The sequence below is a fragment of the Pseudorca crassidens genome, chromosome 8 (assembly GCF_039906515.1).
Source record: "Pseudorca crassidens isolate mPseCra1 chromosome 8, mPseCra1.hap1, whole genome shotgun sequence".
Lineage (NCBI taxonomy): Eukaryota > Metazoa > Chordata > Mammalia > Artiodactyla > Delphinidae > Pseudorca > Pseudorca crassidens.
The window spans coordinates 48,176,781-48,193,745 of NC_090303.1; the positions used below are offsets into that span (position 1 = coordinate 48,176,781).

General features: G+C 41.1%; 1 protein-coding gene across 10 annotated transcripts in view; it reads left to right on the forward strand.

The window, feature by feature from the left end:
* SLC25A13 (solute carrier family 25 member 13) overlaps positions 1-16,965 on the forward strand; it is a 296,284-nt gene that overhangs the window by 174,063 nt on the left and 105,256 nt on the right. The gene's annotated exons all lie outside the window — the stretch shown is intronic.

A 16,965-nucleotide genomic window follows, 5' to 3' on the forward strand; every position in this document is an offset into this window, starting at 1 on the left:
TTCTCAGCGCTGTTGTCTATGAAAGATAGCTGCCAGGGTCACAGGGCACCATCTTTCGGGAGATGGGCTGAGCTCGGTTTACCCACGCGCACGAAGCCCATACCAGATCAGGAATTTATGTTCCGATCCTGTACGTTCCAAACCTGTCCCTATGTGTGCCTTTTCATAATTATTCTGCATCTTAACCATTTATCATTTAGAAAACAGTTTTTCAGAATGATCGCAAAACCGAAATTACAGAAAATTCTTGAATTTGTCATTTACACTCTTCTACCAAAGAAGTTGTAATGAACTAGAATTAGCTTCATATATGCCCTGTTATAAGGCTTCATCAGACATTAGGTGTTCACCAATTTTCAATGAGAAGATTAAAAAAAATGTTTCATGGCCAACTTGAATAAGTAAACCTTTAGGGATATAGGAAGGTAAGTCAAACAACTACTTAAAATGTTGGTTTTCATTTATTTACACATAGATATATAAAATCACATTACATAAAATTAATATTGCTTTTTTCTATACACACATATCAAGAAATATTTTATTCAAGTTTCTCATGTGAATTTTGAATCAGCGTCTTGATCACCACTTAATTCACATTTTAAATCAGCCATTCACGTGGTTTTGGAAAGTCCATTGTCTTCATTTTCGTTCCAAGCTGTCAAGAGGAAGTCACTTCTGGACTCTGGGCAATATTGCCCCTAGAAATTTTGTCCCACAGACACATAACATTACAACAGTTGCTTTCTTTCTTTTCTATTCCCAATTTATCCTGAATGGATATATAATGGTCCCATATGTAACATATTGCTTTTTAGAGTGAACTTTAAATGCCTTGCTCTGACATTCAGCACAGCATTTGTAAAAGTATTCCCCAGGAATACTTTTTTACCCTTTTCTTTTTAACTCAGTTTTTTAGGTGACCTTGGTGAACATCCAGTGTTAGTAATAATTGAGGTTGTTTCAGGTAAATCTGCCTTCCCCAAATAGAGCTCTGTACTTCTCAAGGTCAAGTGGTTGGAAGAGTACCCCAAGATCTGAGACTCTGTGAGGATCCAGTATTATGTGACACCCTCTTCTCTGAGGTTAGTGTTCTGGGGGAACCTTGCCTTAGACTTAGGCATCTTGTAGCGTTTAGGAATAAGCATGCTGATTTTTTAAAGTAGCACTTAAAATGCTCAAGGTGATTGCGCGGTGGAACACAACACGATAGCTGTTTCATTTACCAAATTGTTATCCAGCTGTGAGAAACAAACAGTATTGTCATGAGGCATAGCATTCATCAATTTGAAGGAAAATCCTCCTCTGTTCTGCATTTTTAGTCTCTTGCAGACTATCACACGATGTCGCAGCATGTCAGTTTGACAAGCTGCCAGGCAGTCTTTCAGTGGGTTGTCTGGTAAAAAGCACTTAGGTACTGTGGCAGTGACTGCTATCGAAATGTCTAGATGGATAAAATGGTAAAAACTTGTTTGCTGACACAGAAACAGAGACTGTTAAACTACCTGCAAACGAAACAAGACTGAGTTTTAGTCCTTTTCATCTTCACAGTGTTTCATAATCTTAATCCCCTTGAACACCCCTTGGAAGTAGTTGGTCTCCTAATTTTGTAGTTAGGAGAATAGAGGTGCCAACGGTGGTATCTGAGCTGAAATTGAGGCTCAGAAGTTTCTTGTTTCCACTTTTGTACTAAAATGGCTTTCCTGAAATGAGCAGGATTGCTCAAGTTTGAGCAAGAGACCTCTCCCATATAAAGTTAGTTTAATTACTAGCCTGGTGGTTTAATCTAGTTCAGAGGCATTCCACAGGCCTGGGTGCTGCCTTTCAAAACACTGCTTTTGGTGTATTGGTAATTACCAGGTGAAGTCACTAACAATTTGAGCTTTGAGCTTCTGGAAACTTGATTGCATTGCGAGGGAGTGACCTGGCAGGCAGTCTCCTCCGTTCTGCTGGCCATTGGTGTCATCAGCTAAACTCCCTGAGACCTGCGAGGCTGGACTTGATTCAGCAGAGTTCCCCTCTCCACTCAGTCTGATTGGTCTTGTATTACCACCCTAGCTTATCCTCATTTGTTTTATCCCACCTTCCAACCTCAGCTTTTGTAGTTTATCCTCATTCGTTTTATCCCATCTTCTAACCTCAGCTTTTGTAGTTTATCCTCATTCGTTTTATCCCACCTTCTAACCTCAGGTTTTGTTTCTTGTGAGTTTCCTTTCTCCAGGCTCACCTACCTTGCCCCACCCCTCCATGGTCAGAAATCACTTTAGTGGTTCTAGATCCCACCTTTTAGGGGCATCACAGCTTTAACATTGCTATGTAGTTTACTATGTTGTTGTTGTTGTTGTTGTTTTTCCAGATAGCGCTCTTCAGTGATAAAGCTTTTCTCTGTTTCTAGTCTTGGTTGGGTAGAAAAATGCGAATGACCTGTGGTGACTAATACTTTTAAATCTGGTATGTGTCCCTCTGGGTGGGTCTTGAAAAAGAGAACTTCTATCCTAGTTTAAGGTGGGACAGGTAATCTTCATTTTCCCTCCCTTGGACCCTTTGTTTGCTGTTGTTAACATGACAATGCGGGACCCAGGAAGGGTTGAGTGTAGGCTCTGTCTGTGTGTTTAGACCTGCAGTGCTCAACCTCACTTAATTGGACTTAACCAGGCTTTCTGTTTTTCTCCTAAATTGACTTGCAAAATACCCAACTATTCTGCAACTTTCCAGTAAAAGGTAATTAGAATACTTGCTTTAGAAATACATTTACAACTGAAAAAAAAAAGTGGATGTGGTAAACATTTCACATTCCTAAAGTTAGAAATAGTTTAGAGCAGAAAGAGTGAACTCTGTAAACAAAGTACCCCCCATTATAGTGACATTGTTATAGCCCAGAGTAGGCAGGTGATTGAAGTAAAGGCAGGATAATTAATTGCCTTTGAAAGAGCTGTTTGAATATAATGTAGTTTTTTGAAATCTGCAACAGGTACTACTTTTCTTAAGAATATGTGAGGTGGTATTTCCCTTTCACTAGGTAACTTTTGTTTTATTACATAAGCCCCTAGAGTATAAGTAAAATAAATTCTTATCTAAGAAAGTGTTACACATCTACTTTTGAATGGTACCTTTTCCTTAGGAGCCAACAGAGCTTCAATGAGAAAGATTATACCTTCTGAGTGGAATAGAACTTATTTAACATTAAATGGCGGCACAGCTAAGATAGACTAAATGGTGCATGCATGCTTCTGAAGCAATGGAGTAGTTCGTGGCTATTTTTAAGAATGAAAAATGGTCAGTGAAGCAATAGTGGCAACGATCCATCAAGCTTTGTTGAAAATGGTTATCAGGTTGTGTAATCACAAATTAAACATTTCCATGTAAAGCATGGAAGGTCACCAAGGAATATGAGCTCTGTCCACTGTTTTCGAATCAAAGGCCTCTGTCCCACTGCATTTGACAGAGAAAGTCATCCCTTGGTACCCGTGGGGGACAGACGCTCAAGCCCTTCTATAAAATGGCGTAGTACAATGAATAAGTTGGCCCTCCATATCCACAGGCTTCACATGCAGTTGTATTTTCATCCGCATACGTGCGTGGTGTGTATGTGTGTTCATTCATCGTGTGTATATAAATGAATCATTGGAGCTGCTGTTCATAATATCAGAAAGCAGGTGATGACACATGTTCTTGATTATTCTGCTAGTTATCTCAAAGGGATATTGTTTGGTCTTTTAAAGTAAAATACAAGTTTATGTTTCAAAAAAATGATATAATTCAGAAATGTCTTAAAGTAAAATTTTCTCTTTACCCCTTACCACCCTATTCTCTCTTTACAGGATTACCACTGCTTACATTTTTTATATATCTTTAAGAAAAGAAAACCTTTCTATTTAAATCTGTATTTATTTCTCTCCTCCCTCTCTCCCTTTTCTCTATCAAAAATTGTACACACACACACACACACATCAATGGTGTATCTGTGTTTTAACAAAAACAGAATCCTCCTAAACACACAATATATCTTAATTCTCTTTTCTCATTTTATTTAATAACTGTATATAAGTTTCTTTTAAGTTTGTTTGTTTGTTTTTAAAGCAGTTTCCTATTGATGGGTATTTAAGTTGTTTCTAGTTTGGGGACATCACAATGACAGGGTGAACATCCCTGCATATAGTGTGACATACTTTTGTGAGTATATACAATGAGTTCTTAGCAATCCCTGCATATAGTGTGACATACTTTTGTGAGTATATACAATGAATTCTTAGCAATGAACTTGTTAGGTCAAGGGGCATGTGCATTTTTTGGTGTTAGTAGATTTTGTCAGATTTCATCAGTTTATCACTTTTATCTTGGTAGCATACAAGTACGTAAGAATAATTTCTCAAGATAGCAGCTTTTAAAAATACCTGCTTTTATGAGCTCATGGCCCCATATGAAGAAAACAATTGTTTAGTCATGGCTTTGAGGACATCGTGCCATGCTAATTTTCTATCACTAAGGGACACTACATGGTTTTACAACCACCCGAGTGGCGGTTCTCTTCTGATTCATCCACCTTTCCCTTTCACCCAGACCTCTATGAAAGCCTCCTCATGGGTTTCTCTATTTTGATTCTTGACTCCGTCAGATCCGTGGTCCCCACAGCAGCCAGAGTGATGTAGTTAAAATGTAAGTCAGGTTAATTCAGTCACTGGATATACGTCTCTTGAGGTCTGACTGTGTGCCTGGCACTGGTCTAGCCATTTAGAATGTCACTGTGAAAAGCCAAGCCCCTGCTCACTTTGGTGGGTAGAAGTCAGCCGTCAAGAAACCAAATATATGACATCAGGTGGAGCTGAGAACCTTGAAGAAGAAGGAGGCAGGGTGAGGGGATGGAGAAGGGCGGAGGCTGGATGGAATTGGGATGTTGCCTTTTAATAGGGTGGCCAGGGAAGGCCTCTCTGAGGAGATGATATTTGAGTAGAAACCAGAGGAAATAAGAAGCTAGTGTGCCCTACAGAAACTGTGTCTCTGGTGAAAAACTGTCTAGCAGTTAGACTAGAACCTACTGCGCTTAGACTAGAACCCCAGCTCCATCCCTGCTGGCCCCGTCCTCTCCACCCTCCATTCTGCACCGCCCCCCTACTCTGCGAGCTATGCTGGCCACCTTTCCTTTTCAGATACTCCAGGCTCATCCGCTCATTTTCAGTTGCCTGAAGGCTCTTCCCCTCACATCTTAGCTCAGCAGATGCCTGTTCAGAAGGACACCAGGTCACTCGCTGTCACATCCCCCTCTTCCAGGTCTCTATGTAGCACCCATCACCATCTGATAGTTCCGTCTGTCTCTGTCTCTCCCTCATCCAGAGTGAACTGTGACACCAAAGACCTAGCTTACTCACTGCTTCTGGCACATAAGTAGACATTTGATAAATATTTGTTGAGCAAATAAATGGTAAGCAAAAGCCAGGTGTTTCCAAGTTACTAGCAATGATATGAAAGCATGGAGAGAGAATAAGTTGACAAGTAATGACCACAGAAGACCAGGATACTGGGGAGGTCAAACATAAAGGAAACAGCCAACTAGATGAAAGATCGCTTTCCCAGGTTCCGAGGCCTCCATTTATTCACCTGGAAAGCTCTGCCCTGGGCACTGGGAAAATGAAAGTGAATTATAGTGCATGTTTTTATAAAGAGTTTACCATCTCATGGGGGCGGTCAGACAAGTAAAGAGACCCTTGGAATACAACACATGCAGTTGAGAAGGGCTGTCAGAGTGCTGCGCACAGAGTTCTAAGAGGGATGGAGCAGACTCATAGCAAGAAAGCCAGGGGGCTTCGGAAGGGGAGATGGCATTAAAAGATGAGTCATAGTTAACCAGGTAGAAGGCAAAGACAAATGGCATGATAGGGTTTGTGTTTAAGGAGGGGTAATTCAGCGTCAGTGTGGAGAGTGCCACACGGGAGAGCAAGACAGAAGGCTGGGAGGCCAGTTAGGAAGATACAGACTGGGGATGGCAGGGAGGAGGGATGACCGTGACCTCAACCAGGGCGTCACGGTGGGGAGAGGCAGTAGGGGGATATATGTAGAGGATGTGCGAGAGTTAGACTCACAAAGTCTTGGAAAGTGATGAAAGGTGAAAAGAAGAGGAAGATTAAATCAGCCCAGATTTCTGGCCTGAGCACCTAGATGGACTGTGATACTGTAAATTTTATAATTTCATAATATTTGAGAAGCTGCAAGAAACCTTAAAAGACCTTCTGTCTGGTGTTACCTTTATAATTGAGGAATCGAAGCCCAGAAGTCTTAGGAGAATCAGCTAGGTGATTGGTAGGCAGGGCACAGCTAGGCCTGACACTGTCTCCTGACACCCTGTCTGGTGTTCTTCTTACTCTGCCCTGTTGAATGTAGGACTAGAGCCTTGTCAGAGGGATGGGAACTTTAGACGGTCTTTTAAGGGTCATCCACCTGCATGAAGCTATGGGAGTGGGTAAGATCCCCAAGCTGATGGGACACCAATGATGGAACTCAAAAACTACCCTCATTAGGGTGGCAGGAGTTAAGTGAGTATGGGGGAGAAAAGAGCAGAAGCAGCTGTCAGGTGGAGAACCAGAAGAAACAGTGCTGTGGGAGCTGGTAGAGAGCTGAGATGTAAGCGGAAGAGGAAGAACTTGAGTAGTATCTAGTGCTGCAGACCAAGGGGACTGAAGTCCAAGAAAAGGCCTTTGAATTTAAAGATGGAGGCCACTGGTTATCCTTAAGAAGTCAATTTAAGGAGAATGGTAGAGGCAGAAACCTGGTTGAGAAAATATTAGCCGATACAGACCATTCAACCTAAAGGTTTTACCGTGAAAGAAACAAAAGTGAAAGCATACAGCAACTGGAAGAAAAAGTAGAGGCGAGGGATAACGTTACAGGGGAGAAGAGGCTGAGAGATTTGTGGTTTGTTTTAATTTGTTGGAAGAACCATGCCTGTCTGTAGACAGAAAAAAGAGTCACTGAAAAATGGAAGGATTTGAAACATCTGAAGATATAGCAAGATCAGATATGGTGCTAGGACTTTTAGGAGGGACAGAGGCAGGGTCCAGGCTTAGAAGCGTGTGTTTGTTCGCATGGGCGTGCAAGCTCGTTAGAGCTAATGTTTGATGAGGGCTCACTTTGTGCTAGGCCCCATGTTTAGAGCTGTATACACTTTACATCATTTAATCCCTACTACAGCCTACTGATGCAGATAGTTTTGTTTTTTTGTTTTTTTAGCTCCAAGTTACAGTTGAGGAAAAGAAGGCTTGATGGGTTTAGGTAATTTTTCAAAGGTCATATACCTTGTAAGGAAGTGGGAGGCTGGGTTTCAAACTCAATGCAATCTCTCTTTGAAACATGAGTTATCACCTAGAGATATCTTGAGCCAGATGAGAGAGAGCATGTGTCTGATAGATAATTCAGGGAAGTTCAAAGACAAGGTTCTATGCTACCCACGGATATGGAGCAGTTGGCAGTTTTGGTGTCATTGTTGATGCGAGCGTGCTAGGAAAATGGAGATGAAAAGATTTGAGAGGATACCAAACAGCACGAATGTGTGATAGCTTAGGTCAGGGTAGTTATATGATCATTTTTTCCTCATTCCTTTTAGTACCCAATACTTTTAAAAAATGTTAGTTAGAATGGCTCAATTTTGCTTTGTTTTGTTTTTTAGAATAAGCACATGTTACCTTAGATCTGATATCAACTCTTTAAATTATAGGAATTAAAATGATTTTATCCATTGCGAGGCAAGAGGGCCCTTCTGTTTCCTTAACTCTTGCATTAACCAGCATAGCAGTACAAACCTCACGTGCCCTGCAGAGAGCCACATAACCTGACAGTGAGCCAAGCTGCTACCCAAATGATAGCGATTTGTGTTCTTTGAAAAATAACTTTGTGGGGCTTCCCTGGTGGCGCAGTGGTTGAGAGTCTGCCTGCCGATGCAGGGGACACGGGTTCGTGCCCCGGTCCGGGAAGGTCCCACGTGCCGCGGAGCGGCTGGGCCCGTGAGCCATGGCCGCTGGGCCTGTGCGTCTGGAGCCTATGCTCCTCAGCGGGAGAGGCCACAACAGTGAGAGGCCTGCGTACCACAAAATAAAAAACAAAAAAAAATCTTTGTGCCTTCCTGATAACTTTGTCATAAATATCTGCTGTAAAATGAACATTTGGGGCACTTTGTCTTATTAAAAGACAGTTATTTTAGAAATTAATGAAAGGATATCAAGTACCTCAAGCGGCCAGGTTTTATATCTAACATGGTGTGAACTTGTGACTAATATTGGAAATGATGTAATACTGTCCCTATTCTGCTTAGAAGTTTGCATTTAAAAAAAAAAAACTGAAAAAAAAAAAGACTTAAACAAACCTTTCTGTCCCTGTGTTTCAAATGCATTATTGGTAAAAGAGGATAGTAATGATACCTACATTTGGAAGAGCAAATAAAAGGAGACATCGTGAAAAATATTATTTTTATTGAACAGTGCTGGAAGAAATGGAGTGTGCTGAAGGGGGCTGGAAAATATTCTTTAAAATATTAAAAAATGGTTAATTTTTTATCATTCTCCCATTCACCCAGCAAATATTTGTTGAGGGCTAACACTCTGAGGTGTGCTGAGTTACAGAGATGAGTATGGCCTTATTGCCTTCAAAGTGATCAATATTAAGGGAGGTGAGAGAATAATTCTAGTGCCATAAAGTTCTTTCAAAAGTTAATTTTAACAGGTAGTATAGCTTTTAAGAGAAGAAAATTCAGATATAAAAAAGTATGTAATAGTAAAACATTAGCCTCCTAGCCTCATGCTGTGGGTAACCTTCTAGAGGCAAACATTTTTATCCAGTTAGTGTTTTGTTTTGTTGTTGTTTTGTTTTTTGCTAAGTGCCTGCAGGATTGGTTTCAACAGCTCTTTTTTATTTTAGTTCATCTTTTGGAATATAATATGCTGTTCTTTTTTGTTGTTTTTGCGGTACGCGGGCCTCTCCCGTTATGGAGCACAGGCTCCGGACGCGCAGGCTCAGCGGCCATGGCTCACGGGCCCAGCTGCTCCGCGGCATGTGGGATCCTCCCGGACCGGGACACGAACCCGTGTCCCCTGCATCGGCAGGCGGACTCCCAACCACTGCGCCACCAGGGAAGCCCTAATATGCTGTTCTTTATATTTAGAAGTATTGAAAGTGATGCTACTACTCCACTGTTCATAGAGGGCTCTGAATATATTTTCCAGAAGTGATAGATATATTTCTACTAATCTGTCCTTATATTTCTCTGGTTTCTAATTGTGACCAAGTTCTGTATTTAAAAGATGGCTAATTTGAGAAATGTTCATCTACTGTAAAGTTAAGGAGATATGTCTTGTGACAGCCATAGTCCCATGTGGAGTATGATCAATTTAGCAAACTAGTTTAAGCTTACTTGATAGGATTAGGTCTTCTGCCAAATAAAAGATTTGCTCTTAGCCTGATAAATGTAGAGCTCTCCTGTGATTCAGGTATGAAACCATATAGGAGTCACACTCCAGCTGCCAGTTGTTTAAAGACTATATCAGCTAATTCTGTTTTCCCCTCCGACAGGACAGTGTGCTTTTCGTTGATAATAGTAATTGTCTTTATATCACCACTTTTTATTGAAGATCCTTGTGCTAGGTATTATACTAGGTACTTTATATTCATCATTGAATTTAAATTTAATTCTTATGTCAGTACAAATATTACTCACTTTCTTTGGAGAGGAACTTGAGGCACAGAGATTTTAAGAACTTCGCCCAACATCAGGTAGCTAAGTGGCAGAGCAGTAATCTGAGCCCAGGTCTCTGACTCCAAAGTCTGTATTCTTGCTCCTGCAGTATCCTGTTGATGTGGAGTGGCGGAATTCAGATATAGATCCATATTTAAGATGATACATTTTGACACATATGTGTGTGTGTGTGTATATATATATATAAAACTGAATCATTTTGCTGTACACCTGAAGCTAATACAATATTTAAATGAAATGTAGTTCAATAAAAAAAATTTTTTTAATGCTCCCTCATACTATCTGGACAGCAATGAAAATTGCTTTGTTTCTGAGTGGAGGGAGAGAGAAGGGGGAGGGGAAAACCCACCCCTAAGAATCAGGAACTCCAAGCTTGTCTCACATAGGTTTGCAGACTGAATTTATATTTCTTGAGTGATATGAAAACTCTCAAGCTGGGAATTTATTTTAAATAATCTTGAATTGGTAGTGCCTCCAGCTCCCTGGCAGAAGCAAACACAAGTTTCGTTAAGAGGAACCCACCTTCAGCCCAGATGTTAAAGAATTTTCATAGATAATGTTCCAAGGAAAATGGGCAGCTCATAAACAAAAGTCTCAAATCACACAAGGAAACAAGGCACTTTAAAAAGAGACGGCAAAAACAACTGACAGCATTTTAAACCTCCAAAGATTTAAAATTTAAAAATTATCATAGCTCTAAAGTGAATGTTTTTGTTTTAAAAATTAAAAAGGTGAATATATTTATGATGATTGAAATTTAAAATTCAGCATTTCAAAATTCTTGCTTTAACAGCAGATTAAACACAGCTGAAGAGAGAATTAGAGAATTACTCAGAATAGAGAGACAGAGAGTGAGACACAGGAAGGTGTGAGGAGGTCTAATGGGTATAAAAGAAAACCAGGAGGAAAGGAGAAATGATGGCTGGAAATTCTCCAGAACCATTGAAAGCTATCAATCCATAGGTTCAAGAAGTACAGCAAATCGCAAGCAGGATAAATAAAATTAATTCAGGCTAGACAGTCAGAATGAGACTGTTGAACGCTAAAGCTGAAGAGAAGCTCTTAAGTGGCTAGAGAGAAAAGCAGATTGTCTTTAAAGGGGAACAGTTGAACTGATGGCTAACTTAGAAACAGGAACCGTGGAAGCCAGAAGTCATTTGAATGGTATCTTCAGTGTGTAGAGGAAAAAACCTTTCAACATAGAATTCTATACCCTGTAAAAATGTCTTCCAGGAACAAGGGTAAAATAAAGACAATTTTTAGACTAGCAAAACTCAGAAGGCATATCACTGGTAGAACCGTACCAAAGGAAATTCTAGAATGTACTTCAAGTAGGAGGAAAGTGATTCCAGATGGTAGTTTGGAAGTGGAACAGGGGATGAAGAGCAAAGAAAAGTGGTAAATATTTAGTCTAAATAACATTGTCTGAATTTAAATGTATGTGTGTGTGTGTGTGTGTGTGTGTATACACATACACGTATACGTATGCATGTATGATGGTAATTACAATGCTTAATGTTATCTGAGCTAGAATTAAAGTCCATAACAATGGTAAGATGGAGGGGTTGCTTCTAATTTAAGTAGTCTAATGTGCAAGTATTATATAGGAGGAAGGTAAAGATAACAGACTGTAAGTTAAGTATTTATAGTAAAAATTTCAGTGTCTAAACCTTGGGACTAGAAACAAACCATGCAACTTGCAAATAGGTAGCAGGGAGAAGTTGGGGGGAAAGACAGCAAGAAGGGAAAGAAAAGAAAAATGGAAAAGATGGGACGTTTTTTACAGATTAGCTTTGTGAAGGGGACAAAGCTTCTCAGAGACCAAAATTCCATGTAATAAAACTCTGAGCCACTTACTGGATTTCCAGTCCATCTAAATGATGAGCGTCATTGATGGCAAAGCAACATGTAATAGTAGAACAGTAGAGAATTAGACCTGGCACAGGAGTGGCATTTCCTAACAAAAAACCTTGAGTTACCAAGGTGCTTTTGTTAGAATTGCAATGAAATTAGGGAGACACCAATAATCTAAAAGTCCCTGGACTAAAGAAAGCAAGTAGTAGGCATTGATATTTTATATTCAAATTGAAGTAACTTCAGTGTCACTTACATGGAGTCTCCAATTGTTGACTGGTTGATTTGGCTTTAACGCCAGTGACACAACATAACGGAGCTTGGCACCAGGAATGTTTCTCAGCAAGATACTGAAATGCACCCTGTTCAAATCCCTAACTGTCCCTTGCCTGGGCAGGAGAGGTGCTGCCAGGCTGTGTATACAAGGGTTAACTCGCTTGGGAGAAACGAAGAGGAATGCTAAGGGATCAAGACATGACATGCTGCCCATTGTTTGTAGCTCCAGGATCAAAATATACAATTATACATGCCAAATAAATTCTAAACCTGTAAGGTAGGAAAAGAGGGGTGGCTCTGACTACAGGTGCCAGAAGCATTAAATAACCTTCCCAGACAAGGTGCACCACTGTTGTCTTGAATGCTGCAGGGTCCCCCCCGGTCTGGCCTTTTCCCCCATGCTAGACAATGTGCATTCACTGCAGGAGTCTCTGTTAAGCCTCTGTCTCCCAGACCTGCTGGCTCCTGGTGCCCAGCCCTGACACAGAGGTGCCTTTGTGAGTGTAATTACCTTCCCCTGTATTAGAAATAGTCTGTTTCAAGCTGTATTTGCAGGTACAGCTAGAGTAAGCAGGAATTAGCATGTGAAAAGACCTGCCCTGGCCCTGACTTCTTTATCAACCACCATCCTTCAGGATGGTTTTTTTCCCTCAGATTGATTGGGCAGGTGTGATACCATCCAAGATGAAGAGCTTTAAAAGAAGGAAAAAGACACTGGAGTTAGCAGTGTATGTGTGTAAGACACAAATCCTGTTGTGTTTTATCTTTTGACAATTTCATGCCAGACAGAGCTGCCGGAGTCAGCTTGGGTGGATGGTTCCAGCAACTTAAGAATTGATTAAAGCTCCTTTGGGCTTTCACCATAGTGTCCACATCCAAAAAAGCATGAGAAGTAAAGCAGATATTTCCTTTGCCATGGCGATACAGTGGCCAGCGTCTCTAAACACGTCTAATTGGCCTGTGTGCACCATGGACCACTGAAGTTAAATGAAGTTCCTAGACGTTAACTAGAATGGTGACGGAGAGACTTTGGAGGGATATGGAATTGGAACAGAGCCAGAGTTGATAATTAAACTAGATCTGAGTTTTGATTCAAGTTTATTCACATACAGGTCTCCCCTGAGATGCCTTTTATTGTTCCTGTCTGTTATTAGTGGGCCTTTTATTAAAAAGGAAAAGAATAATAATAATAATTTCCCCTTTTTGGAGAAAGAGTGCTTTAACGAAGAGTAAGAGATCAGATGATTGCATTTTTCATTTATTAATTTCCCCCAAGTGATTTTACTGTGTGTACAAAGGAACTTCAGGGCCAACCAGGGAATGTCCAAGGGCAGGGCTGCCTAGAGCAGGGAAATGTGGGGATTTTTCTTAAGGAGAGGAACATTTAAAGATTTATTTTAGGTGGTACACACTTTGTCATTTATTAATTTTTTAATGGCCAAAGTACTTCTTTTTGTGTTGCTGACGCAGGCTCTTGGGCAGCATGGAATGTTCCCCTTTATTATAAAGTTGCCTGTTCAGAATGGCTGATCACTTGGTAAAAATGGTACGTGGGGCAAGTAGAATTCAAGTCAAACAGGTTTATGTTTTGAGGTAGGACTGGAGGATGGGTGTTCACTGAGAAGTGAAGGATTTAGCAAGGAATCTGGGGAACATTCTCACTGTTGGAACTTTAAATGCCTTTCTCACATCCTGTCTCCCTTTTCATTGTGCCAAACTGGCACCTGCCTTTGTGCCTTAGGCCTGGAGGAAGTCGGGGGTGGGGGAGGAGGGGGGGAGGAGACCAGGAAAATTTAATAAGCCTGTGCCTTTTTCTTCAACCCTTTGCAAAGTTAGCTTTCCTTGGGAACTGGGCTTTGATGCCTGGGGTGTGAGAGACACCTCATGACTCAGGAGAAGTGATGTGCTGCCGGGAGATGCCTGAGCAGGTGCTGGGCTGTGGGAGGATGCAGGCTCCAGGAGAGGCAGGGACCACAGACCTCCTCATCCCCACCTGCCCTCACGCTTGTCCTGGACTTGATACTTTACATGGGACTTTAATAATTATTTCCTCGTGTAGTCCTAAACCCCTGTCCCCCTCCCTGCCCCGAAGAAGGCAACCTTTGGCCATTTTGACAGGAGAGGAAAGTTCAGAGCTCTGTTTGCCCCAGTGCTCTTTCATTACACAGCCACACAGCCATAGAGGGGAGGGTACCTCTCGCAGGTCCCAGGGCTGCTTCATACGTTGCTCAGTGGAAATTAGAGTTTCTAAATGTTTTCACTTGCTGGCTAGATGGTCCTGCCTCTGTGAAGCAGAGATGGTGGCCATTCCACAAGGTAACTTTCTTCCTTCACTTTCCCTTTCCTTCCTGTTTTTCAGATAATCAGAAACCAGAAATGTCTTACAGAGTCTCACCTTGGCTCCAGCATCCGTAAATTATTTAAGCACATTGTCTGATCCCTGGTAGGAAAAATGCAGCATATTTCTGACCAGTGTAGCTCCGCCTTTTCCTTAGATGTGGTCTTTCTTTGTTTGTTTGTTCATCTGTGTTTTGATCAAGTCATTTTTCTTCGTAGTCATCTGGAACTGTTCTCAGACATCTCTTAAAGCATATCACACCTCTTATTAGGCTCCTATTCTCACACTGATACATGATTTACTGTCATGATTTCAGGAAAGCAGAGTTCCTTCTTGGGAGAACCCAGCTGCTGCTTCACTTGGCCTTACTCTTCTTGTGTCACAGGGATGTTTCTAATTTCAGGTCACATATCAGTGTATCCCGAAGCCTCTCATTTCTCTCTTTAGTTGTGGTGTTTTCTGTGGGAGTTGGCAAAGCCAAATCAGTGTCACCAGGAACATGTCTTAGGCCCTAACAGCCCAAAATTTTGTTGTTTTCTAAATTAAATCAGGCAGTAGTTTCTGGCTCCTGGTCGCCTACACTCTGAAATAGGCAACGCTGACGTAGGCAGATCTACAGCACTGAGAAAGTGTGGAGCCATGTGGAATCTACTCCTCGTCTATCTTCTACTTACTTGGAAAGGGTGGTGTTTGGGTTGAAATGAATGAAGAGGAGGTATTTAAGAGGTTGATGTGCCTAGCTTAGCAGTTATCAAAGACGAGGTAGAGTGATACGTGTGCCTTGATTGATCAGATGAATGGGGCATCGAGTAGCTTTACCTGAGAGGAATCAGGCTGACCAGGAGAGGAAAATGGGAAAGTGAAGTCATTACAGAGCTTTGACAAGGGTGGCAATACTGGGCCTAACCCACAGGACAGCCAAGACCATAATGATGGTGGAGCTTTTAAAACAGTGTATAGAAAAGAAATTTAGGCAGTGTGGCTGAGGAGACGTTAGGCCATACCGCCCCCTCACCCTCCCACAAAAAAGAAAACCAAAACACTGGACAGCATGAATTTAAGGAGAAGAAAAGCATAACTGAACCACAGAAGCATGACCCCGACTATGGAACGGTTGATAATATTACTGTTGAAGGCGATGCTGCAAAACATATATGGTGGTTGCAGTGTTTATCTCTTGCTGGTGAAAATTAAGGGCAATTTAAATTTTTAATACTTTACTTTGTCTGTGATAGGCACTTACTGTTTTCTAAGCGGGGGGAAGAACATGTTGAACGGAAAATATTACCAGCAAAAAAAGAAAAAAAAAAAATGAGCAGAGCATCTAGACTGAAGTTCTGTAGATGCAGAAATTTGGGAGATGAGGTCCGTAGTAAAAACTAATAGATTTAGTTAAAAGCAGGATTCGTGTGAGGAGGAATTTTATCATCCTAAAAATTACTCCTAAGTGATTTGTTTAGTAAGTCAGTAATATGGCAAGTTTTTTTTTTACTATATTGAAGGAGCCAGACATGAAGAAGATTTAACTGATCTTAATATGAGTTGGTCATTTGGTGTTTAATTTGAATATCTCCTGGACAGACTCTACATGTGAGCAAATAGCGAACAGAACTTATGGGAAGGTTTGTAGGCAAAATAAGGAAAAGGAAGTAAAAATAGACAAACAAATGAGTGATAGTATTACCCTTACACAGTAACTCCCTGGATTATAACTTTTTGAAAAACAAATCATCAGGAAAGGATTGGACGCTACATGGATACTGGTGCTATACTGTACTTTTTCCCTTTGAAAAAACTGGGAGAGGTGGAAAAAACTCGAGCCTCCTGAGTTTTGGACCTGTCTCTGGCACTGCCTCCAAGGAGGTCCCTTAAGCAAGCCAACAGCAAGGCCCTTAATAAACCTGCGATTGATAGGTTAACTGTCCTGGGCACCAATTTGCACATGTATAAAATGAGGAATTTGGGTGTGGTGAATTTTGTAGTTCTTCTTTTCAGTTACGCATTTAACAGTTTGGGTGTTAACAGAAGTGTGGGCTGATTGGCCATACGTGATGGGGGATCTGTACTCAAAGTGGCCAGAGGCAGCTTAACACATCCATGGGTGAGTTGATTGAAGAACAGCCAACATGACAGAATCCAGATTCCAAGCATTTGTTCTGGTTGGAAGGATGGGCCAAACTAGGATGAAGTTTAATAGGATTAAACACAAAGCCCTGCTTATGTTACTTGTTTAGGACAACTAATTAAGTTACAGTAGACCTAGGTTAATAGCGGTTCATATGAAAAAGACTAAGGGCTTTATTACCCGCAAGCTCAGTGTGAGTCAGGAGTGTAATGCGGGTGTCAGAAAAGCAAAGGCTGCAGTAACAGATGTGTAGTGTTAAGGAACTTTGACAGATTGGAGGCTGGCATCAGGCAAATACCCGAGAGCCAACATCACTAGACCTCAATAAATGTCGCTGGGCTTGGCTAGATCTGTGGAATCTGGATGGATTCATTATTTTCCTTGAAGAATCTCTAAATTTGATGAAAATTTTTAGGCATTAGAAATCTGTGAAAGAAATGGTATTAAATCGTTAAATATTGAAAAGGGGGGCTTCTGAAGGTAGGTGGGTTTAGCCTGCCTAAAACACGGTATATGTCTTGTGGTTTTCATTAGAATTTTATATCGTATTTCTGGGCATACATCAATTTTCAAGCCCTCCCCATGGCATTATTTTGGCACCAGAAATTATTTGGTGAAGAGTTTGCCTTAGTTGCT